Genomic DNA, 24,860 nt, shown 5'->3' with positions numbered 1-24,860 from the left:
GGTGGGTGTGGAGCTACCCACTTAGGTTGTAGTGCATAGCATTTTGATCTTCCAACATGTGACGCTGTATACTTGCTCTTATAAATTGCAAAAGTTTCTTTAATACTGCAAAGTCATGTACCTCTTAACTTTCACAACTTTTTGACTTTTGACCTTCAACCTTTTTTTGTTGGCACTCTGGTGAGAGCAGTCCCATTTATCTTCCAGATAAAATGACTGCACTATTTGAACTTCAGCCGCTTCTAGAGGATGACCCTAGTAGGGATCTGGTCTTCCAAAGACTCCTTTTACAGGCCTCACATTTCTTGATTTGTCTACCATGTACTTCTATACTGACGGAATGTGGTTCAAAATTGTTTTCTTTGAAAATGTCTCTGGAATAGTAGTTAAAACTAGCACGTTTTCACTGTATGATGCACAATATTCAACAGCTGAACTGACATTTGCGAAAAATTCCTGGCAAGGGGTGCAAGAGTGCTTTGGTTCATTTCCTTCTGAAGATGGAATTTCTAATTTGAAGAGTGCGATCAGTTTTGCTGTAGTCTATTCATCCATAGCTTTGGTAATTTCTCTGTGCTTTCTTGACACGTAGAGCTTATGGCTTGACTTCACTGACCACGGTTTCTTAACAGGACTAACACCTACCTATGTAGTTGACTGACTCAGAGAATTTCATTCTTCCTCTATTGATGCAAAATCTAAGAAATTAGTAAGAAACAACATCAGTGAAGACATACACTACCTTGAAAGTTAACAAAAATTATTTTTAAAATAAAACCTGTCCAACTTAAAAGTGGAAGCTCTCAGCTACAGAGGATATAGCACTACATGATACTAATCAACTGGATTGGCATTTTTGAAAAAATAAATTTTTTTTCTGTGAATTATAACAAATTTCAAAAGGCCACAGCAAAAGAACTTCGACAGATATGTCCAAACGGAGGATACCACTGTAATCGTACAGCAATTTTCTTTCAAAAAAACTAGAACTATTACAGAGATACAGCATTTTAAATCTTTTTCTGAAATCTCTATCTTCAAAATGGTATTCGCAGTGTCATCTTTGGAGGCCTGTATCTCAGGGCAGGAATTTTTTTGTAGAAAACAAAAATATACTTGTTTCTTACTTACTCCTGAATTTTAACATATGCTAAATTCAATAACATATGAAACTATGAAGGTAACCCTCCTGTCTGAGGTGATACGGATTATGCCATCACAATAAAACAACACTTGTCCATTCCCTTTTGGAGTATGCTGTGCGGTGTGGGATCCTTACCATATAGGGTTAACAAAGTACATCTAGAAAGTTCACAGCACGTTTTGTATTATCAAGAAATAGGAAAGAGTGTGTTGCAGACATGATACAGGACTTGGGGTGGACATCATTGAAACAAAGGCATTTCTCATTGCAATGGGATCTTCTCGCGAAATTTCAATCACCAACTTTCTCCTCCAAATGTGACAATAGTTTGTTGGTGCTGAAATGCATAGGGAGAAAAGATCATCACAATAAAATTAGAGAAGACAGAACTCACACAGAAAGACTTGGCTGTTCGTTTTTTCCGTGCACTGTTTGAGAGTGAAATAATAGAGAATTATTGCGAAGGCTGTTCAATGGACCCTCTGATTCGCAGAGTATCCATGTAGAGGTAGGTAATCAGAGGGAAGGAGAGAAGAAAAGAGAGACGATGTATCTTTATCAGCACAATCATTTAAAGTAATACAAAAACACTTGTAAAGCACCGTTTGACACAGTTTGAAGACTAAGGTCAGTAGCTCTAGCTGGGACAGTTTTCTAAGCTCGTGTACATCATTTCCCTTTACACGAGAGTTTTGTGACTGAAGCATAAATTTTCAATACAGATGTTAGACTGCCTCCCACACCCAGGATCTACTCACGCTCACTTACTATACCACTTAACTTTATGGATAGGAACTGCACACTATCTCTTCTACCTATGGAAGTGAGAGAAATAAACAAACAGTCTCATCACCGACATGAAACTGACTACCTGTCATACAAATCAAAAGCAAACTGGTAACCTCAAAAATGCTGACATAGTTTTGACAGTAACCTCATCTACCCAATGACATGCTATCTTCATTATTTTCATGGTTTGCATTCCACTGAGGACTTTCCAGGTACAGCAAAGACAAACTTTAAATGTGTGACAAGTAAAGAAATCACTTATTACACATTTTTAACAATTTGGTACACTAGCCCTAATTAATTGAGTGAAAAATTTTATATGATTTTCTTTCCCTATTTTTGACGTCGTTGATTACGAAATAAAATACTTCCAGAATGAATGCTTAGGTCTCCAGAGGTGTTCATACCATTCCTAACTTTTAAGACAAGCCAAAAGTAAGTGCAACCCCAGGATCTGAACACCGGCCTTTGTCTATCTTATATTCTTGTTGACTGAGCTACCAAGACACATGTCAGGACCCATTCCACAGTTTCAATCAGATAGAACATTATCTGGGAAAAATTACATATTGGACCCCAGTTCCTTGTTTCAGTATGGCACAGAAGTTAACATTAGGCAGCACTAAAAGTCAATTTGGTTTTTACATTTGCTGGCTTCACCAACTCACAACCAAATGTGTCATCTTTCAACCTAACTGAGACCTTGGGCTGCACTACTGATCATTCTGCCACCAGAATGGTCGAGGGGGAGGGGTTCTAATAACACACTTTAACCCATTATTTCCACTTTGCATACTTCACATGTGTTCTCTCCATCAACAAATACTCTTGGTGAAAACAATAAAGTGGAGACTGAATTAGCTACAGGTCTCTTAATCTCTCCTCAGAAGTGTAATGTCAAATAGAGATTCTCATAAGGCTGTAAACGTATGCCGGAATAGTGCTCCAGATGGGGCAGGGTTTCAACTACGCTCACATTGTGTCAAACTACTACTATTACAAGATAATATGATATACTATAACCAGGACCCCTGCCTTTTGTAGATAATAAAACTTGCACTAAAAACCCCATGACTGACAAATTAGTTACTGTATAGTCCTTCATTTGAAATTAAAGTACTACTACTACTCATTATGTTACTATACAAACACCAAAATACATTTCCAGTAGAAGGATGGTGTTAAATTCAATTCGTTAATACTTCCAGAATGAATACTTAACTCTCCAGAGGTGTTATACTGACTTAAATATAAGAAATGTAAATCATTCCAACTTCGTTTTTGAAATGGAAAACGGCACAGAAAGAAAACCATTGGGTAATTATCAGATTTGTGGAATTGCATTTCATTTGGTAAGAATGAGCTAGTGAATCCGCCGCCACCCCCCCCCCCCCCCCCTACGATTTTCCTAGGCGATAAACAAAATATTCGGCAGGGTTATGTCTATTACATAGTAGTGCCTTTCTAAATGTACCTAATTTAATTTCTTAAAAAAAAAAAAAAGTTTTAAATATGGTACACATGTGGTCATTGATCTATGCCAACCTATCTGCCTCTTCATCAGTACCGCTGCCTGTCACATTGGCTTCAATACCTGGCCAAATTGTCGCCCTAATACAGGTTTCGGGTTACACTACAGACCAATATCATCTCAACCAAGGAGGGATGAACGTGCAGGCATTATCATATCCTAGTGCTTTATTTACGTAATGAAATACACAATATTAGGGGAATTTAAAAATGCAAACTTATATACATTTTACAGTTAACCAACGGGTTCTCCTGTAAATTTTTGATCCCTATATGGACGTAAACGTGACATATCATCAAACTATGTGAAGTATTCGAAATTACTAATTATAAACACGCAAACTACGGGACAGTCATGCAACACATATATCATCAAATCTACCGTTAATCAACAAAATATTCCATTAGCAAATTTGAATAAAGCTGGCGATGTGGTAAGAATAATAACGTCAAAACAGTGACATACATTAATACTCTTTTAAACGACAAACTTGCAAATGTGAATAAATAGCAGAAGTCTTCCGTAGAAGTTCCAAAGGTGTCATCTTACTACTAATTATGCATTTACTGGAATGTTCAGCAACTTTAAGACACTGACATACCAAATATGTCAACCCAACCATTTTAAAGCAGATTCTGTCAAATCAGCCGTGCAGCATAGTATACAAAACATAATATAAACAAAAGCACAGACCGTTGACTTAACTGCTTGGCTTTCAAAATTAACAGTTTCGAAACAGTATTCTCAATTATAGGCAATGTTGGTTTTACGTGTACTTAAATTATGACACTTCGCCCTATGCTGCAATAAAATAGAACTCAAGGCTCTTAAACCTCTAGTAAACCGATACGGAGGGTGTAGATGAATGCAGATTGTTTTCTGCCTTTCATCTACTGCACAGTTACATGGGTTACTGAGGTTCCACTGATCTAATATCAATACGGCAATTCGGACACATATGCAGTTCATAAAATATTGATGCGTACCACTAGTCCCAAAATAAGGCAATAAACACACAGTGACGGGGAATTATGCACGCAGCGTTGACTACGAAAACAAAACGTATCAACAACAACTCATTTGTTATTATGTCTGAAATTACTTACCATAGTTTCTCTTTCTCCTCAGATCAGACATTAATGTCACATATACTAATTGCGAACACATTATCACACAGTGAGATTTACGATTTCTGCCACACAAACTGTCTTCACATTCCTGTTGCCAGCTTTTGTAAGTCAGATGTCGCACTTATGGTCGCACGAAATAAACGTCACGTAGTACCACAAACCATATATCACAATGTTCTTTATAAAGATGAGGAACAGTCACAAAGAGATAACCACACTACATTTGCGCAATAACTATACATTCTTTCTCCAAATGGAATCGTCCATTACCGCTACAAACACTGTCAACTACAATGGCTACTGCGTTCAATATTCCAAACTCATTAACATCGGAAGAATAAGCAAACAACTAAGGTTTGATTCCACAGACATTACAATCACGTCCCAGAGAAAGTTTGACTAGTTACTAGAAGTTGAAGCTACAAATTTGAATAAAAAATAATGCAACAGTAATTCACAAAAATGTATTTCAGACACTGCAGCTGAGTTTATATACGATACTTGCAACATTCTTGGAACATTGGGAATTTTTTTTTCAGCTAGCATTGTGTTACACATGTTTTTACATGCAGATATGCTTAGACATTAAAAAATTGAAATTCTTCTACGTAATAGAAGGGTTCGTTAAAGAGATATCTTTTAGTTTGCTTTCAACTTTGATTGGTTGGTTGGTTGATTTGGAAGAGGGAACCAAACAGCAAGGCCTTGGTACGAGCTTTCAAATTTAACTTTGCTGATTGTTAGATATTTAATGGCGTTGAGTATGTGATAAAAAATGTTGGTGGGAGTATTGTAAAACGATTTTTGTGCTAATTATTCCTTAGTGTGAAATAGTCGATATCATTTTTTCTTCTGGTATTTTAATTATGTAGATCATTATAGCTTTTGAAGTGCAGTGGGTTAATTTACAACAAACGTAATGCGAGAATAAATATACTGTGTGGCAGTAGTCAAAATACCCAACTTCTTGAACAGATCTCATCCAGATTATCGTGGGTGAGTACTATATATTGTCACAAAAGAAGCCGAGTAACACTGTGGAATAGTGGTCATTTATTTATTTATTTATTTACGTCCTGAATCTTTGTGGTACATAAACCATACCTTAGATGTTGGACAAAATGATATTACATTAATATACTGTTACATTGTTGTATACATTACATTTATAAATTGTTACATTTTTATATTGCTATATTGTTACATTACATTTTTATATTGTTACAACCAACTTATTTTTCAAGATACTGTGTTACTGAGTAAAAACAGTTTTCCAAGAGATATGATGTTACAGATTTTTTAAAGCTATGGATTTTGTTTATGGCCTTTAGGTTACCTGGCAGCTTATTAAACAAATGTGAACCTGAGTGATACACACCTTTCTTGCACAGTGTGGTATAACAATGATGTCTGTGTATGTCACTGTTTGCCCTTGTATGGTGCTTGTGTACAGATTTATTTTGAATAAATACATTTCCATTTTTTAGCATGCTTTTTTTTAGGAACATTACAACTTCTAGTATATAGATACATGGTAGGGGTAGAATCCCCAGTTCTTTAAAGAGTGGTTTCCATGATTTTCGGCTGTTGGCATTTTTCATTACCCTCACAATCTTTTTTTGTTTCCGGAATGTGGTTATGCAATGAGGACAATTTCCCCAGAATATGATGCCATATCTTAATAGGGAGTGTATGCAAGCGTAATTACTGCTCTAACTGTTTCAGGACTTGTGTTGTTCCATATAATCCTCATCGCATAAGTCATTTTGGATAGTTTAGAATTTAATGAAGTGATGTGGGAATTCCATTTAAGATTGTCTTGTAAGTAGATGCCAAGAAATTTTGCTTCAGTGACACTGTTAATTCTTTGGCTTTCCATTGACATGTTTGGTTTTAATGGGTTTTTATTTTGTTGTGTTTGGAAGTGTAAGATGACTGTTTTTTGAGGGTTTATCAGTAATTTATTCCTCATAAACCACTCTGAGACATTTTCACTTGTGACTTTACCATTTAAACTTAGAGCCATTTCATTTTCACCTTCAATTAATATGCTTGTGTCATCTGCAAATAGCACTGGTTCGGAGTGTTGAACGTCTAGGGGGAAGTCGTTTATGAAAATTAGGAAGAGAAAGGGACCTAAAATTGAGCCTTGTGGTACACCGTTGGTTAATGTGGAAGGTTTCGATTGATAAGCTTGGAGTTCGTTTTTTCCCATGTGTTTTACCTCTGTTATCTGAGAGCGTTTTCCAGGTAGGATTTCAGCCACTCGTGTAGCAGGCCTCTTACACCATACCACTCTAACTTTCTTAGGAGAATTTCATGGTGTATTAGATCAAATGCTTTTGTTAAATCCAGGAAAATCCCCGAAACATTTTTGTGATTATCCACTGAATTTAAAATACGATTTATGAGGCTAAAAGTGGCTGTTTCAGTACTGCACTGAGGCCTGAAGCCATGCTGACATCCTGAAATCATATTTTTTTGTTAAAGAAATCAGTTAGTTGTAGCAGAACTAGTTTTTCAATGATTTTTGAAAAAACCTCATAGGAGTGACACAGGCCTATAGTTGACCATCTGCTGCCGATCGCCCTTTTTGTAAAGGGGTACAACTTTTGCAGTTTTTAACTGTTGTGGGAAAATACCACTTGATAGTGAAGAATTGCGTATATCTAGCAACGGTGCGAGTATCTGTTCAGCTGATACTTTTATAATATAGTCTGGCACATCGTCGACTCCAGCTGAATATTTATTTTTTAACGACTTTATACTGTTTAACAGTTCTTCCCTACTTATTGGACGGAGGAACATGGATGTATTTGTTACACTATTTCCAGAAATTTCCTGTAATATTTTGTTTGATTTTTTTCCCATTTGTTCCTTCGCTAACTCATGAGCAATATTGGTGTAGTAAGAATTGAAGTGGTTAGCAATTAATTTTGGATCAGTGATCTTGCTGCCCGCCTGTGACAATACAATATTTTTGTGTGTTTCCACCTTTCCAGTAAGTCTCTGTACCGTATTCCACATTGTCTTAGCTTTGTTTGATGATTCCATAATAAGTTTGTCATTTTCCCTTAATTTTGCTTCCCTTATTACACGACTCAGAGTTAACTTGTATTTTTTGAAGTGGTGAGCAAATTCAGGGCTGCTATCTGTTTTTGATAGTGCAAAAAGTTCCCTTTTTCTTCTACATGATACTTTGATCCTGATGTAATCCAAGTTTTGGGTTTGCTGGGGCCTTTACAAATGATTTTCTTTTTTGGAAATGCAATTTCGAAACAATGTCTGTAAATTTCCATGAAATTATCCAGCTTTTCATCTGTGTTGTAACTGTTCTTATTCCACGAGTGGGTACTTAGCATATGTTTGAAGTGCTCAATATTTTGCATGCTGAATTTTCTCTTGTAGATAACACTTCCATTCATAGACAAATCAACACTTCCGCATACGGCAAGTAGCTGTGTATTGTGGTCACTGTAGCCGGTATTAAAGTTTTCTGAGGTGTGCATGTGAGTGTTTACAAAGATCGGATCAATAAGTGTAGCACTAGTTTTTGTTACGTGTGTAGGAGAGTTTATTTTAGTGGACAGGTTATATTCTTGAATAATATTAAGGAATTTTTCTCTTTGGTGGCTGTGTGTTAAGAGGTCAATATTAAAATCGCCACACAGAACTATAGTTTTGCAAGTATTTTTAAGTTTTCCTAGTGCAAGGTGTTTTTTAAAGAAAATGTTTACATTGCTGTTGGGTGATCTGTAAACACACATTATTAAAGTTTTTCCTGTTGTTATTTCAATAGCTGAGGCTTCAAAGTGTTTTTCGCTTCCTAAGTGATGTACACAGTCTATTATCTTATAATATATGTCTTCTTGTACATAAATGCAGCTTCCTCCAAGCTTTGATATTGATCTGCAAAAGTAGTTTGCCAGAGTGAAACCGGTTATGTTTGAATACTGTAAATGGTCCTTCTCTAGCCAGTGCTCACAAAAGCATAAAACTGATACCTCCTTCCACTCATTCCTAAGAAGTACATTTATTTCATCAAGTTTGTTTGGTAGAGACTGTACATTTTGGTGAACGACTTTTAAAGTGTATGTATAAGTTTGTTCTGTAACACATTCCCCTGTGGCACCCTCAGCTACTCTAAAAGACCTCTACCTGTCCCTTGGAGTGTCTTTCTTCCCAACCATTTATCTAATGTGTTTTGGCCCATTTTTGTGCTATTCGTTCTTTCCTTGGGTTTCATCCTTCCTTGTGAGTCAATTTGGACCCCTTTAACATGTTCTGCTTTGTTTTTTGAGCTTTCATTGCCTGTTATGAGCCAATTATCCAACGTACTGGTAAGTTTTCTAGTGTAATGCTTCACAAAATTATATATTTTCTCTGTTAGGTATTGTTTACCAGCATAATTTAGATGAAGTCCGTGTCTGGTGTGCATGGATTTTTCAAGAGTGCTTACATCTATTACATTTGCATGCTCAAATTTTCCACAAACATCCTTTATGTCAGAGTTTATCTTAATTACTAATTGATTTACACACGACCAGGAAGGTAGGTCATGCCTCTGTGGTTGGTTAATAACTAACACATTCGTGTGGATTGTTTGCTTCAGTACACATTTAAGAGCTATTTTTATTTCGTTGGCTTGATCCCTTGCAACATCGTTCGCACCTCCAAAAATTACCACATAGTCTGATGGTCCAAAGTTTTTACAAGAGTTTTCAATTGGTTTTGTTACTTCCGAAAAACAAGCTCCTGGTTTCACGAAACTAAACTGTTGCATGAAGGGTCCCGACTTCAAAACTCAACGAGACTGTACAATTTTAATTTCTATATTCGGGTCGAGTACATTCTAGACGTATATGCTCATGTCTAGAATTATTGTACTGTAATGTTCTGTAGCTGTATATATACTGCATGTCTTCTGGCCAGAGGCAGTTCGCTCCGCGCTCTTGTATGTGCAAGTGCTGAATAAACCTTCGTTAAGTGAAGTTAGCGTTCGTCATTCACCTAATTACACCTTCTTCTACGAGACATTATTCTGGTAGAGGCGCTGGGTATTGGAACTTGTGATAATGCACATTATCGACGACACAGTGGCTCCCATCAGGCCACGACAGAACCGTCGTTTACGTGGCGAGAAACCCGAGTTCGAGCCAGATTCAACAGATCGCTGTCTATCGGAGACAGAAGAAGAAGAAGACGTTACGACGACAGCAACTGTGTGCCACCACATGAAACATCGTTCCGGGTTCTCTGGTGAAGATGGCCAAGATCCAAACAAGTGACTGAAGGTAAATAAGCATATAGCCAAATTTAACAAATGGAATGACACCGTGTGTTCGGCTCACGTATTTTTCTACTTGGAGGGCACTGCCAAGCAATGGTATGAGATCAACAAGGAGAAGTTCTCAAGCTGGGAAGTATTCCAGGCGGAACAGCGCAAGCATTTCGGCGACACACAACGACAGAAGTTCAAGGCTGAAATAAACGAAAGTGCAGGGCATAGCGTCCAGGAGAAACTAGAGCATCCCACATTCAAGACGTCTTGGAGCTATGTAAAATAGTGGATCCTAGAATGAAGGAGGAAGATAAGGTTGCACATCTCATGAAGGGTGTTGCCGAGGACATGTATCAAGCCCTACTCCTGAAGGAGGTTTCGACAGCAGACAACTTCATAAAATGGTGCCAGTATATCGAGACAATGCATGAAAAAAGAATTACATGCAAGAAGTTTGAACCGCTTCCAAACGTCGTATCGATGTCTGTGGTGGAGGAAGCAACTGATTTTACAAGCGTTCTTCGTTACATAGTGACAAAGGACGTTCAGAAGGCATTTGGATTGCAAAGCGAGCAAAAAACCGAGACGCATCAACAGGTCATAAGGGAGGAAATGGAACAGACATTGAACCCCATCTCTCGTCCTTAATGTTCCTTTAAAACTGTTTTGAATCACGTTCACACTTTTACTTATAAAATACTTTATTAAAATATACATATGTTCACTTTACAAAAGACACACGAAGACTATCTGTTGCGCCTCATCACTCACGCATATATACACAAACATAGCTGTCACCACAATCGATACTTCTCGAACATACTCGATATAACTTATTCTAGAACGATGTTCTGGAACTTTCTCATATCCGATATAAATGTATTACATAATTCCAACACACCTCCTTACATTTATATCGCGATGTTTAACATATTCCTAATTTTAATGAATTTTTCTTTACATAACGACTTTGTGAATATATCTGCAACATTATCATTTGAATCTACTTTAACAATATCAATGAGTCCCTGTAAATAATACTCATTCACAAAATGGTAATGCACTTCTATGTATTTTGAATTCTTTGTAAAATTACCAAACTTCGCTATATTTAATGCTCCTGAATTATCTTCATATATGACAATAGGTTTTTCAAATTTAACATTAAAAATGTCTAAAATATCATGTACAAGTTTCACCTCGCTTACAGCTTCAGACAATGCTACATATTCTGCGAAAGTTGAAGCCTTTGTAACACTCGCTTGTTTTCTTGACTTCCAAAATACAACATTACCAAATAATCTAATTACATAACCAGAAGTTGACTTTCTATCCACACTATCACCTGCCCAATCTGAATCCACAAAACAATCTAATATCTCAGCACTTTCATTCCTACAATAGTTTAATTTCAAATCTTTAGTTAAATATAAATATTTCAAAATTCTCAAAGCATATTTAAAATGAGTACTACTGTAACAACTTTGGAATCTGCTCAAGTAATTCACACTATAGCTAATATCTGGTCTAGTACCCGAACTTACGTACAAGAGTGCACCTATCAAGTTTCTATATCTAACGTCATTACAATCTTCATACGCTGGTTCTAACTTTAAATTTACTTCCATTGGAGTTTTGTACAAGATCGAATCTTCAATTTTATATTTCGCAGCTAACGAATCAATATATTTTTCTTGACTCAAACTCATAACTCTTGTTTCACAATCATAATTAATATCGATGCCAAGATATCTTTTTACCTCACCTAAATCTTTCATATTAAATCGTTTTGACAATAAGTTCTTAATCTTAACAATTTTTTCTTTTCTCACACAGCAAATGAGCAAATCGTCAACAAAAATAATCAAATAAATCAAGACATCTCCATCTCGCAATACATAAAGACAATAATCATATTTACTCCTTTTAAAACCTAAACTTCTTAAAAACTCGTCAAGACAATTGTACCAAGCTCGTGAGCTTTCTCGCAAACCATACAATGCTTTATACAATTTACAGACTCTATCCGTACCATCATCATATCCTCTTGGCTGCTTTATATAAACTTCAGATAAAACTTTACAATTTAGAAACGCAGTCTCCACGTCCATTTGTTCTATAACCAAACCCTCTTGACAACAGTATGACAACAAAATCTTTAATGTTTGCATATTGGTTACTGGAGAATAAATATCCTCAACGACTTTTTTTTGTTGAAACCCCCTGACAACTAATCTTGCTTTGTAAACACTTTCTGATTTCTTTGTGAAAACCCACTTTACATCAATGGCTTCTTTATCAACTGGTTTATGTACTAATTCCCATGTTTTGTTTTTGTTCAAACAATCAATTTCCTTATTCATCGTTTTTTCCCAATAATTTGATTCGCCGCTGTTAATCACCTCCTCAAAGCTTTCCGGACTATTTGCACTGCAAAAGTTTACATAAATAAAATTGCTGTAAACATAATCATTTAATATTTTTGGTTTTCTTTCTCTATATGATCTCCTCAACTCAAGTACTTTCTCTGGTTCATGATTATCAGAAAGCTTTTCATTTTTCTCAATTTCTTCTGTTTTTCTATTAGTTCAGTTTCATTTTCTATACTTTCGTGTTCAGAATCACTAGAATATTTACTTACTGAATCATAATCTTTAAACCCAATACATTTAACACCACTTTCAACAATGTCCACATGTCGAGCAACAACTATCTTATTATTTGTTAGCACTCTGTAGCCTACTTCACAATAACCCATTAAAACCCCCAAATCGGCTTTCCTATCCCATTTCGACTTCCTCAGTTGCTCAGGTACTCTTACAAAAACTCTACTCCCATACAACTTCAAATGATTAACATTAGGTCTTTCCCCCAGTAATATCTCATAGGGAGTTTTCTTTTCAATGGTGTTAGCTAAAGTTCTGTTTTTGAGGTACGCTGCTGCACAAACCACTTCAGGCCAAAATCTCGTGTCTACTCGCACTTCGCTTAGCAGACACCGAGACATGTCCATGATGGATCTGTTATACCTTTCAGCAGTACCATTAAGCTCATGCACATAAGGTGGACAAGCATTCAATACAATTCCTTTTTGTCTCACAAATTCATAGACATTTTCATTTAAATATTCCTTCCCATTGTCACATCTTATCTTTTTAACAGTTTTCCCAGTGAGATTCTCAACTTCATTAATATACTCTACAAAACAATTGTATACTTGATCTTTAGATTTTATGGTGTAAGCACGAGCTGCCTTACTGTAATCATCAATGAAAGAAAGAAAATATCTTTCCCCATGCATTCCAGTAGTTGAGTGAGGCCCATTTAGATCTGTGTGAACAATTTCTAAGATTTCTTTTGCTTTGGTTCTATTATTTTTAAAAGGAACTTTATGCATTTTGTTTTCGATACAAATTTTACATTTCATAAAGTCTGATTCTAGTTCTGAAGGAACCCCATCTAACAATTGATGTTTACATAAAGTATTTAGATAATTGAAATTAAAACGTCCCAAAATGCGGTGCCATTTTTCCTTTGTTGTCATATTATTGTCTTTACTCATAACATTAACATTAACTTCTCCTTTATTAATAGTACTACTCATTTTATACAACCGACTCTCTTTCCATGCAATCGCAATCAATCCATTAGCTTTATCAAAAATTTTAGCATTATTCCCTACCGATACAATTTTGTGATTATCTGTAATTTTGGCATAACTGATCAAGTTTTTGTCTATGTCTTTTACAAGGAAAACATCTCGCATATTAATTGGAACCATTTGATCATAGACAGGAAAATTACTAATTACATTACCAACTTTAGTAGCTTGCAAAATTTTTCCATCAGCAATTTTTACATTTATAGGTTGTTTTAAAGTTATACTCTTAGAAAAATATTCCTCATTATTAATAACATGATCAGTACAGCCACTGTCTAATAACCAATTGATTTGAATTTGATTGTTGTTACTTGACTCTACTGTTCTATTTTGACCTATCATAGAATTAACCTCTGTTATAAAACTACTCATACCATGATCACTCTGATGGTAACCTTGCTTGCTGTGATGCCGACTGCTGCTAAAACCATGCTGCTCTCCTCGACCACGTTGCCTGCTGCCATAACCTCCACGCTGCATGTTGCCGTAATTTCCACGCTGTACGTTGCTATAGCCTCCACGCTGCATATTTCCATTACCTCTGTCGCTACTTTGAAAATGTACTCCACGATGCCATGTGCCTCTGTTACTTGTTCTTCCCTGGTTACAATCACGTTTGAAGTGACCTGCTTTGCCGCATCGATAACATACTTGCTCCTGATTTCTTGAATTCAATTTTCTTTCTGTGTGAAATGCATTTGATTTTACCTCTTCATTTCCAGTTTTTGCATTCAATAATTGAATCTTACTTTTAACGTATTCAACTGTCTGGTCCTCTTCCTTCAAGACGTCCACTAAGTCCCCAATATAGCTCATTGACTCTGGTAACGTTCGCAGCATATAAGTTAACTTCTCCTTTTCCGTTACTTTAGCGCCTGCAGATTTCAGCTCATTTACAGTTTTTTCAAATGCACTGAAAAATGTCCCCGTATCACTGTAATTACTTAACCTCAATTTGTCCAACTTGTTTCTGCATAATATTTGAAGGGCTGTAGACTCTTTCGAATATAATTCATCAAATTTCTTCATGATCTCGAAAGCACTTTCTCTGTCACTCACGAATTCTAGTTGCTTATTTGTGATTGCACCATAAATATAGTTGATGGCCTTCAAGTCCTCTTCATCCCACGTTTCGTTGTCTGACCTCAGTTTTGCCCTCGTAGTCACTGCATGGCATTTCTTCATTTATAGGTACATGATTATCCGCTGCTTCCAGTTCCCATAGTCCTCGCCATCAAATAGAGGGATAGTTATATCAGCCATGTCGAACTTTCTGAATAACACGCGACGGCCACAATATAATATTTAACTTCTACTTTTCTTTTCAACAACCACGCTCTGCTACCATGTTTTGAATCACGTTCACACTTTTACTTATAAAATACTTTATTAAAATATACATATGTTCACTTTACAAAAGACACACGAAGACTATCTATTGTGCCTCATCACTCACGTATATATACACAAACATAGCTGTCGCCACAATCGATACTTCTCGAACATACTCGATATAACTTATTCTAGAACGATGTTCTGGTACTTTCTCATATCCGATATAAATGTATTGCATAATTCCAACAAAAACGGTGAAAAAATTCGAGACCTAGATGGAGTTACATTCCTACAATGCCACATGAGGAACCTGTTTGGGCACCAAGGAAGACTGACGTCTGCAGGACCCAGGATAACCAACCAGTATGTTTCCACTGCGAACGACCGGGACATGTGGTGCATTATTGTCGAGAAAGGTGGCGGATATTTGATGACGCCGACGCCAGAAGACGGCAGGTCGATCTTAGCCGACGCCAACTCCGGAACGACGAAGATGAACAAGATGTAGGTGCAGGACGACGTAGGTCACCATCGCTGCAAGCTAGCCGCTGGGCAGGAAGCTCCCCAACACACCTCTCAAGGTCTCCATCGTCGTTTAGAAGCTCCAGTCGATCACCTAGCCACCGCAACCTGGAAAACTAAAAGGTGCGACCTTCCTTGGAGGTGAGGCCGCCGAGGAGAAAAATTCTCCGCCATCAGTCACTACAAAAATAATAGGAAACTACGTCGATATCCTCATAGATGGCCGATCAGCCAAAGCTCTTGTGGACACTGGAGCATCATATTCAGTCATTTCGGAGAAGTACCATCGCCAGTTACAGAAAACTGTATTTGCCGACAACAAAACATCTCTGCTGAAGGTGGCTAATGGGAAATATGTAAAACCTACAGGAAGATGTCATTCATGTGGGTATAAGTGGCCATACACAGCCCTTAGAATTCATCATCTTACGAGAGCGTAGTCATTACGTGATTCTAGGAAGGGACTTTTTGAAAGCTTCTCAGGCAATTATATATTGTGGTTGCTCGAAGATTATGCTAGACGAGATGAGATACTGTGGACAGGAAGATGCGCATCCGAGTGTGTGGAGACTACGTGTGCTGGATGAAGTGATCATTCCTGCAGTCAATGCTAGAAAGGTAACTGTCACGTGTCATGCCATGCATCAACACATGGATCTTGTAGTGGAATGTAAGAGAAGCATACCACTGAAGAATAACTTGGTCATTCCAGCCTCTGTTGTCTGGTTTAAGAACAGATTCAGTGAATTGTGGATAGTTAACTATCACCGAGAACTGCAGATCCTTCCAAGACGCATGTGCGTAGGAAACACTGTGCTGTTAATTGAAGAACAGCTAAGAGTCATAGAAACCTCCTATGCCGAGTCTGTGGGGGAAATTAGCGCTACCACTACGAGACAAAATCTTCTAGCTCGACTATCACCAGATCTCACTAAGGAACAACAGAAGAAGCTACTTGCCAGACTTCAAGCGTTCTCTGAATGCTTCAAACCACAGGTGAAGAGGAAATCAGACAAATCGATGGTGAAGCACCAGATTAGCACTGGATACCGTCAACCAATAAGCCAGAGTGCATACCGTGTATCAGCAACGGAAAGTCGAATAAATCGCGACGAGGTAGAGAAAATGATGAAGAATGACAACATTCAGCCTTCGTAGAGCCCATGGCCGTCACCTGTGGTCCTTATCAGGAAGAAGGATGGCAGTTGGCGCTTTTGTGTTGATTACAGGAAGCTTAATAAGATTTCCCTGTGGTAAATGGATTGTCAGACCACGATTCACAACTGATTAACTTAAAAAACCTAAGAGGGTGTACAGTTCAGAAACCATTAAGTAAAAGTGTAAGGTCGCTAAAGCCGGTATCTATACAGCACTTCAGAGAAAGCTCAAGACATGTTAATTGCGGAGATGTATTTAATGAGCCAAATGCTAATGATAAGTGTAAAATATTTCTTGATAAATTTATATCCCTCTTCGAACATTGTTTCCCAAAGAAAATTACTAAGTGTAACACCACACACTTTTCAAAGAAACCTTGGATTACTACAGGTATTAAAGTGGCTTCAGAAACAAAAAGAAAACTGTATGAGACAGCAAGAACTAGTAAAGATCCAGAAGTAGTTTTACACTATAAAAATTATTGTAATGTACTGAGAAAAGTTGTAAGGAAATCAAGAAATATGTATGTTAGAGAAGAAATTAACAACTCAGGCAATAAAATCAAATCAATATGGAATGTTGTTAGAAGGGAGACAGAAAAAGTAGCCACTGGGGTAGGTAGTACTACTGTTAAAGAGAACGAGACCATCCTAACAAACAGTACACAAGTAGTTAATGTATTTAAGAATCATTTCTTAAGTGTAGGAGAAAAAAATTGTGAGAACAGTTCAAAAGAAAAAGCTAGGCAGTAAATGGAAGAGTCTGTTTTGAAAAAAATTAGTCAGATTAATTATTAAATCTCTGAAAAATAAATGTTCTGTTGGAGTAGATGACCTCTCTAATAAGATATTAAAACAATGTGGAGCAATTGCAGCTGATGGTCTGAGTCACATATGTAATGCATCACTAACTCAAGGTGTTTTCCCATACAGGTTAAAATATGCCATTGTCAGGCCTCTCTACAAAAAGTTAGACACCACAGATGTAAATAATTATCGGCCAGTATCCTTGCTTATGGCATTCTCAAAAATCTTCGAAAAAGTAATGTACTCAAGAGTGGTTAGCCATCTCAACAGTAATGGGATACTTAGTAAATCACAGTTCGGATTTCAAAAATGCTGTTCCACTGAGACAGCAATATACAATTTCACTGTCCACATAATAGAGTCCTGAAATAGAATATGTCACCAATAGCAATTTTCTGTGACTTGTCCAAAGCATTTGACTGTGTGAACCGTGATATTATGTTACAGAAATTACAAGTCTATGGTATAAATGGAATAGCATATGGGTGGTTTAAGTCATACCTACAGAAGAGGAAGCAAAATGTTTCCTTACATGGGTCAAGTGATTTAAATAGGTTTGCCACTTCATCTAACTGGGGTGAAATTACATTAGGTGTTTCACAGGGCCCCCTTCTGTTCTTGATATATGTGAACGACTTCCCTTCCTATATGAAACAGGAAGCTGAACTGACACTATTTGCTGATGATACAAGCATCATTATTAATCTAGTAGAAGAAAGTCCAATTGAAAATGATATAAATAAATGGTTTTCTGCAAATGGGCTTGCTCTAAGCTTTGAAAAAACACAGTACATCCAATTTTCTGCAGCAAAAGTACCATTCCTTCAATAAATATAACACATCAACAGACGTCAGTAGACAGGGTAGAGCATACTAAGTTTTTAATGTACATATGGATGAGAATCTTAATTGGAAAATTCATGTTTTGGGTCTCCTAAAGCGACTAGGTACAGCAACTTTTGCGATCAGAATAACTGCTAATTTTGAGGATATAGAAATTAGTAAGGTAATATACTTTGCATACTTTCACTCTCTGATGTCATACGGAATAATATTTTGGGTCTAACACAACATTTACACAAAAAATATTCACTGCTCAATAGAAAGTGGTTAGAATAACGTGTGGGGTTCATAGTCACGCATCTTGTAGGCATCTTTTTAAAAGATTGGGAATTCTTACAACAGCCTCACAATACATCTACTCACTAATGAAACTTGTTCTCAATAACATGGACGAGTTTAAAAACAACAGTGATATTCATGATTATAATACCAGAAAAAAAGAAAGACTTACACTATCCTTTGCTCAACGTATCTTTGGCACTGAAAGGGGTAAAATATGCTGCTATAAAAATTTTCAACAAATTACCAGATGAAATAAGGTGTCTGACAGACAGACGTAACAGCTTCAAAAATAAATTGAAATCATATCCCCTTGACAACTCATTCTATACCATAGATGAATTCTTGAATAGCAATAAATAAATCTATAAATATAGTATATGCATTTTGTGCCATTTAAGGGAATGGGGTAAATAATAGAAATATTAATCCTTAACTCTGTAATGCAATATATATATATATATATATTAGAAAATTTTGTTGCATATGTGCATTTCTTGTGCACTTGTCACGTTCCACATCATAATGGCTACCGTACCATGCAATTGATCAATGGAACATGCAACCAACTAACTAACTAAAAAGGACGTTTACCCTCTTCCATGAATTGACGATACACTAGATGGTCTAAAGGGGGCTAAGTTTTTCTCAATCATGGACATGTGCTCGGGATATTGGCAAATCGAAGTAGATGAGGCTGATTGTGAGAAAACTGCATTCATCACCCCTGAGGGCCTGTATGTGTTTAAGGTAATGCTGTTTGGTTTGTGTAATGCACCAGCAACTTTTGAACGGATGATGGATAATGTTCTAAGGCAACTGAAGTGGATGTTGTGTCTTTGTTATTTAGATGACATTATAGTATTCAAAATATGGTTCAAATGGCTCTGAGCACTATGGGACTTAACATCTGAGGTCATCAGTCCCCTAGAACTTAAAACTACTTAAACCTAACTAACCTAAGGACATACACACATCCATGCCCAAGGTAGGACTCTAACCTGCGACCGTAGCGGTCGCGCGGTTCGAGACTGAAGCGACTAGAACCGCTCAGCCACTCCGGCTGGCCATTATAATGTTCTCAGAGACGTCTGATGAACTCGTAAAAAGACTGAGAGCCGTTCTTAAGTGTCTCCAACAAGCGTCTCTTTGGAGCAAAAGAAGTCAAAGTACTTGGACACCTTGTGTCAAATGAAGGTGTGCAGCCAGACCCAGAAAAGGTGAGATCTATAACGGAATTTCCTATTCCTGGACAGATTAGAGATGTGAGAAGCTTCCTTGGATTATGTTCTTACTACCATCGTTTTATCAAAGACATTTTTTATCGAAGCCAGGCCACTCCATGAGCTGTTAAAAGCTGATGCTAAATTTATCTGGGGTGGTGCTCAACAAGATTCTTTCGATGTGCTGCGAAAAGCTCTGATGATTGACCCTGTACTTGGTCTGTATGATGAGAGAGCACCTACAGAACTACACACAGATGCCATTGGGTATGGGCTCTGTGCTGTTCTGGTGCAACTTTCAGATGGAAAAGAGAAGGTTATAGCCTATGCTTCTAGGAGACTTACAAAAGCCGAGAGAAACTACTCAACTACAGAAAGAGAATGTCTTGCTGTGATCTGGGTCATGTGCAGATGTCAACAGTATCTAAATGGAAGGCTGTTCACAGTTTTTACAGACTATCATTCACTTTGTTGTTTTTCAGGTCTTAAGGATCCAACAGGACGACTCGCCACGTGGGCACTACGTCTTCAGGAGTACGATATTACCATAGTGTACAATAGCGGAAGAAAACTCCAAGATACTGACTGTCTCTCAAGAAACCCTGTGCAAGACCATCAAGACTTTGATGAAGATAGTAACTATCTCACTGCACTCCAGGATCTCTCTGCTGAGCAGAGACTATATATTTCAATATATATTTCAAATTATGCTTGCCTTAAATCGGTCATTGGATGTGAAAGGACAATTTAAGGTAGTTAATAGATTACGTTGCAAGAAAAACTTTGATCAGTTTGCAAAGAGATGGCAACCAGTGCTTCCTAAACACATGAGATTAGATGTTCTACAGAAATACCATGACACACCTGAGGTCGGACATTTAGGTTTTTATTAACATACGCGATAGAATCCGCAAGAGATTTTTCTGGCCTGTCACTATGTGTCACACAGTAGAGAGTGCCAGAAGAGAAAGGCAGTTCCTCAGAAACAATTTGGCCGACTCATACCAATTCCACCAGCCGAAACGCATTACCAGCATGTTGGGATTGATCTCCTCAGAAGTTTTCCAATGTTTGCTAGTGGCAGTAAATGGATTATTGTTTGCATTGATTATCTGACACGCTATGTCATTACAAATGCCATGAAAACAGCTGAAGCATCAGATGTAGCCAAATTCACCGTGGAAGACATTGTATTAAAACACGGTGCCCCAAGGTCGTTAATTACGTATCGAGGGAAAGTTTTTCAATCGAATCTTGTGACAGAGATAAATCATCAGTGGAACATTACTCATCACATGAAGACTGCCTACCATCCGCAAACTAACGGGCTTACTGAACGCCTTAATAAGACCTTGGCCAACATGCTATCAGTGTTGAGCAGAGCAACTGGGATGAGGTGCTACCTTTAGTAGCCTACAACACCGCCAAAAAAAACACCACAGGATTTACGCCATTTCCCTGGTGCATGGGCGTGAGGCGACTAAGACGATGGACACTGTGTTTCCGTTACATCCTGATGACGTGGATGACGACTACATTGACCAGGTGTTAACCAGAGCTGAGGAAGCTCATCAGTTAGCTCGACTCCGCACAGTGCAGGCTCAAGGAAACGATCGCCGGAGGTATGACGCGAGCCACTGCCCTGTTGTCTACCAGCCTGGTGACCTCGTCTGGATCTTTACTCCTGTTCGGAAGGTAGATCTCTCTGAGAAGCTTCTTAGGCGCTACTTAGGACCTCATAAGGTTGTAAGACGTTTGTCTGTTGTTACTTATGAAGATGAAGATTTCGACCCCAACACAAGACGACGGAAGATCAGATATACGGTCCATGTCTTTCGAATGAAGCCCTATAAGAGTCTTGCAACCCAGGGCAAATTCGAAGCTCCAGCGACAGGCAACAAGCGGAAAGGTAACGAAGGGCGTAGAGGCAAAGGAAGTTCTAAGAAGATCACCGCCAGGGCGAGAATCGATCATCGGGAGTCGGACTATGCAGGACCGATGGTTCGTTCCCGGACTAGGATGATGTAACACCGAGACACTGTTCACTCAAGGAGACAGCACTGTGGGAACAGAAGCCGAGTTGCACCGTGGTGTAACAGTTATGATACTAAGCTGTCACATAAAGGGTCCTGAGTTCAAAACTCATGTAGGTTGTACAATTTTAATTTCTATATTTGGGTCGAGTGCATTCTAGAAGAATCCACTCATGTCTAGAATTATTGTATTGGAATGTTCTGTAGCTGTATATACACTGTACGTGTTCTGGCCGGAGGCAGTTTGCTCCGCGCTCTTGTATGTGCAAGTGCTGAATAAACCTTCGTTAAATGAAATAGTGTTCGTCATTCATCTAATTACACCTTCTTCTACGTGACATTATTATTCTTAACAGTACGTTTTTAACCAATGAAGATTTTATTTCTTAAATATGAGTTACCCCACAACATTATTTCATATGGTATCACTAATGAAAATACGCAAAATATGTTAACTGCTGATATGTCCCTCCCTGAGATTTTCAAAGATCACAAGTGCAAATGTGGCTGAACTATGTTGTTTCAGGAGTTAAAAAAACGCATTATCGAAGTTTAAATTCTCATCACTGTGGATTATCCACGCTAGTTACTATTTCCTCCACTTGTTACACTTATCGTTGGTGTAGTACCTCTTTATGTACGAACTGAATAAATTGAGTCTTTTTGGAACTGAGGGTAAGACCATTCACACACAATCCCTCAGTAATACCCTTAAGAACATTAGTTATCATTTCCTCTATATTTGGATTAATTACAATACTAGAGTCATGTGAAAAAAGAAGTATGCCGCTTGTATATTAGACTGAAGGTAATTTACATACATGACAAAGAATAGGGCGTAAGATTCATTCTTGTGGAAACTCATAACTGATTTTTTTCCGCATTCAGAAGAATCTCCCATCTTACACTGTTTTCTTATTAAGTACAGTTATATGCATTATTTTGGTTAGGTATGACATCGTCCATTTGTTTGTTATACCACCAATTCCATACAATGTCACTTTATCTAGGAGGCTACTTTGATCAACACTGCCAAATGCATTAGATGGTTCACGCAACAACCACTCAGGGATTAGGACTTACATCTGTTCCAACTAACCAACTGTTGTCTATATGGCAGTAAGAAAAGCGACTTGTGATTCTGGGGCATGTGGCTCGCATATTGCCAATCCCTTCAGTCTTTATTGCCAGTAGATGAATCCTGTTCTTGCTGCTGCCTTTTTATTGAAGCGGCTCCTCATTTGGCCTCATGAAGCTATGTGGACCTCTTTTCAGACTAACCTATCACTCAAAACATCTGAGGAGGCACTTCGAAGTGAAAACAAGTCCTTCCACATCAAATGCAGTGATGCTGGCCATTCAGATACGTAGGCAGTGTTTCACTGAGGATATTATTGTTGCTCAGGTGGAATACTACCCTAGAATACAGCACATTCTGAAAAATTTTGGAAAATCGTATCAGTAGTGAAAGAGGTTATTAGTTATTGACATTTCTCGTTTCACCTTTTTTGTAGTGCAGTGGTAGTGCTTGTATTTATTTTTCGAATCTATAGCATATAGTGTTACTGTAGATAAAAAAAGCCTATTGACAGACCATATTATCCAAACACAAATTCTAATGATAACTGACATTGAGTAACTCAATGTTCAGGTTGTCAGTTTGAGCAGGAGTAAGTATATCTGAAAATAATGGGAAAGTATACATCTTGCACAAAAGTATTGGAAGATTAAAAAAGACAAGCAACTTACTTTTGATTTGTTTTGATTCAAACTGATTTGTCTATCATCTACTGTTTTGTAGTCTATGTCATCACAATGAACATGTAATTACACAAATGGTTTATATGTAACCTTATACTTACATAAATATAGCTTGTCTTTCACCACTAGTATACTTATATGATTATTTTTATTTTTGGTCCAATAAGTCATCTTAGTATACTGTTTGTACATATGATATATCAAATGTCCAAAATAAAGCATAAAATACATATCGTAGTATTTAATAACTCAGATTACATGTTCTACACTGTCAATGTAGATAATAATATAAATTTAATATAAAGTGAACATAATATAAATTGATAATTAATTGAAGTATTTTGGTGAATTATATTTACTCAGCAAGATGCTCCAAAAATACAGAGACAGAGCAGAAGCATTGGCCAAATAAGCACTGTGTCTACTTTATTTGAAACATATTTAATCAGTATGCACACAACAGCATGTGTACCTTATACATTCCAAAACACCACATGTTTTCCAGTATTCATACTTGGTGTACTGTTTGTGTCAAACATGTTGGGTCACATGTTCCGGATAGCCACTGGGCTTGGGACCACTTGTATACCTAACAGAAGAATCATCTAAGTGTCACTCTCCTACAGTATAGGGCCAAAGTATGAATATTACACACCTCTTCCTGCTGTAGGAAATCAGTTGGTTCTTTTTGCAATTGATGCAGTCTATGGTATGCTTGATGAGATTTATGAAGGCAACATTAGTTCATGGACGGTTCCTGGGTTAACCCCATAAAAAGGGTTTCTTATATATTTTCACCATCACTAGCATCCAGCCGAGGATTTGAAGACGGCTATGCAGAGAAAATGGCTTAAAGCTTTACGATATATTCCTAAAAGTCCGATTTCAAACAACCTTGAAAGTTTCTTGTTAGCTTTATCCATTTTCACAATACATATGTTCAGAGTTACAATACTTCTACATGTAAGATCCGGTATGAGGCGAAAACGTATACAAAGTGACGTAGCACAGAGAAATATACTGTAAAGTGTCTCTATTATCATTTGGGAACCCCATATTGTAGTACTGAAGCACACGAAAAATATTTTTGCATGTAAAATCTGATCTGAGGTGTAAAAGTTGTTCTGGATTATTTCAGTTTCACACAAGTAGACCATCTAAATTTCACATTTCTTTTCATATGAGTAACCTGCCATGCTGCAGCAGGGAAAATAAGGGAACCAGCGGAAAAATGCTCCTATGAGAGCACAAAAATGCGAATATGTTCTTGTTTATTTAAAAGACTGACTGAAAAATGGGGTACCAGCTGCCGCATTCAACCTCCATCAGCACATTAAAAAAAATTCCCAGTACTTTTGGTATGA

At 37.4% G+C, this 24,860-nt stretch overlaps 1 protein-coding gene across 2 annotated transcripts in view; it reads right to left on the bottom strand.

The window, feature by feature from the left end:
- The window catches only part of LOC124555797, a 60,018-nt gene extending 55,153 nt beyond the window's left edge, over positions 1–4,865 (bottom strand). For both annotated transcript variants that reach the window (XM_047129860.1, XM_047129859.1), the window contains exon 1: positions 4,571–4,865. The gene's annotated coding sequence lies outside the window, so the exon portion shown is untranslated. The remainder of the gene's footprint in view (positions 1–4,570) is intronic.
- Between the last annotated feature and the right edge of the window lie 19,995 nt (positions 4,866–24,860).

The sequence above is a fragment of the Schistocerca americana genome, chromosome X (assembly GCF_021461395.2).
Source record: "Schistocerca americana isolate TAMUIC-IGC-003095 chromosome X, iqSchAmer2.1, whole genome shotgun sequence".
NCBI classification, from domain to species: domain Eukaryota; kingdom Metazoa; phylum Arthropoda; class Insecta; order Orthoptera; family Acrididae; genus Schistocerca; species Schistocerca americana.
This window is presented reverse-complemented; position numbering and strand designations above follow the sequence as displayed.